Genomic DNA, 2,500 nt, shown 5'->3' with positions numbered 1-2,500 from the left:
TCCCAGGGCCCCGGTCCGGGAGCCCGACTGCGTCCGCTCTCCGCTTCCAGAGAGGAGGCTGTCGGACGGGGAGAGCTGGTACCGGGCTCCTGGAGCCCTGCCTGGGCAGCCTATGGAAGGGAGGGAGCCCTGGCCCTGCTGCTCTCCGAGCTCCGGCCCTGCTGCTCTCCGAGCTCCGTGCCTGCTCTGCCACGGGTCCTTTCGCAGGAGCTCCAGGGAAACGGGCTTTTCGGCCCCTGACAGAGTCCCGGCTCTCTCGCTCGCCTCGTTGGTACCTACTGATCCGGCGGAGGTGTTCTCCGGCGGGTAGCGACACGGACGGCCGAGGGCGCGCTTCACCCAGGCTTCAACCGTCTCCTCCCCGAGCCCCTGGAAGTGCAGCTGGGCCGCGGGCGCCCCGGTCCGCACTCATCTGCGAAACTTCCACAAATTGCAGTACCCGATTTGGCCCGCCGGGGGGCGCTGCCTCCGGGGGAGAAGGAGACGTGCCCGGCCCGTACGTCGGGCTCCAACGGATGCCCGCCGTGGACCCTTTATAGGCCCCATCCTGGTCCTGCCATGCTGTTATCGGAGCTCCACGGCTATCTTGTCACTAAACCTTTCGTTTGAGCTCCAGGGCTTTTTGCTTTTTGTAACCCGGTTCCTGGAGCCCTGCCTGGGCAAAATCGGATGCAAGAAGGCCCTGCCCATGCTGATCTCTGAGCTCCGCGCATCTTCTGTCACGGGTCCTTTCGCAAAAGCTCCAGGGAAACAGGCTTTTCGGCCCCGGACAGAGTCCCGGCTCTCTCGCTCGCCTCGTTGGTACCTACTGATCCGGCGGAGGTGTTCTCCGGCGGGTAGCGACACGGACGGCCGAGGGCGCGCTTCACCCAGGCTTCAACCATCTCCTCCCCGAGCCCCTGGAAGTGCCGCTGGGCCGCGGGCGCCCCGGTCCGCACTCATCCGCGACACTTCCGCGCTGGAGTCCGACGCTCGCCGGCCGCGTCCCCCGGCCCGCGGGGGCCCGGGGGGAGGCCCGACGCGTGCGGGGGGAGGCGGCGGGCGGCGGGGGCGCCCCCGCGCCACCCGACGGCGCCCCCCGGTGGCCAGAGGCGGCTCGGAGCGAGACGATCGGGGGGGGACGGCGGCGCGTGACCCGCCCCGGCCCCCTTGGCCCAGCGGACGGGCAGGCGGCTCCCGGGCGCCCCCCCCCGATCCCCGCCGCGGCGCCCCCCGGTGGCCGCCTGACGCCACTGCGGGGGGTGCAGATTCCGTGTGTCCTCTCGGATAAAAACAAAAGAAACGATTCCCGTCGGGCGAAAGTAAGTGGGACGCAGGGCCCCGGGCCCCGACGGTCCGCGCGCGCGGCGCCCCCCGCTGGCCGGTCGAAGGGAGGACAAAAATAAAATGAAAAAAATTTCAAAAAAGCACTCGCCCCAAACAGACGAAAGGTACCCGGTCCGCCCGGATGAACCCTCCCCCGTGTCCCCGCCGCGGCGCCCCCCGCTGGCCAGCCGAGGTAATACACGATTGAGAGGGGGGGAGTGAAAAACAGGGGCAAAAAATGAAAAACACCCCACCCGTTTGAATGCAAAGTCCCGGAGCGGCCAGGGGTGGACGCCGGTCCGCGCGCACGGCGCCCCCCGCAGGCCAGTTGAAGGGAAGAACGGAACGAGACTTAAAGATAAAAAAAAATTTCAAAAAAGCACTCGCCCCAAACAGATGAAATGTACCCGGTCCGCCCGTGTCCCCGCCGCGGCGCCCCCCGCTGGCCAGCCGAGGTAATACACGATTGAGAGGGGGGGAGTGGAAAAAAAAAGGGCAAAAAAATGAAAAACACCCCACCCATTTGAATGCAAAGTCCCGGAGCGGCCAGGGGTGGACGCCGGTCCGCGCGCACGGCGCCCCCCGCAGGCCAGTTGAAGGGAAGAACGGAACGAGACTAAAAGATAAAAAAAAATTTCAAAAAAGCACTCGCCCCAAACAGATGAAATGTACCCGGTCCGCCCGTGTCCCCGCCGCGGCGCCCCCCGCTGGCCAGCCGAGGTAATACACGATTGAGATTAAAAAAAACCAGGCAAAAGACAAAAACACACCACCGATTTAAATGCAGTGTTCACGAGCGCCAGTCCGCGCGCGCGGCGCCCCCTGCTGGCCGCGTAAAAAAAAAAAATAATAATAATAATAATAATCCACCGTTGTGAATTTGCGATGTGTCCGGTACGGCGGCGGCGGGGAGGAGGTCTCCCCTCGTCGGCGCACCCTGGTGGGGGGAAATAAATGAAAGGGAAAAAAAAAAAGAAGAACAGCCCGGGCTCTCGCCGGCTTCCGCAGCCCGGGCTCCCTCCGGCTTCCGCGGCCCGGGCTCCGTACATACAGACAGCAAATGAAATAACGGACGGATGGATGGAAGAGAAGAACAGCCAGGGATCTCGCCGGCTTCCGCAGCCCGGGCTCTCGCCGGCTTCCGCAACCCGGGCTCCAGCCGGCTTCCGCAGCCCGGGCTCCCTCCGGCTTCCGC

The sequence above is a fragment of the Pseudophryne corroboree genome, unplaced genomic scaffold (assembly GCF_028390025.1).
Source record: "Pseudophryne corroboree isolate aPseCor3 unplaced genomic scaffold, aPseCor3.hap2 scaffold_228, whole genome shotgun sequence".
Taxonomy (NCBI): Eukaryota; Metazoa; Chordata; class Amphibia; order Anura; family Myobatrachidae; genus Pseudophryne; species Pseudophryne corroboree.
Note: the sequence above shows the minus strand (reverse complement) of the source record.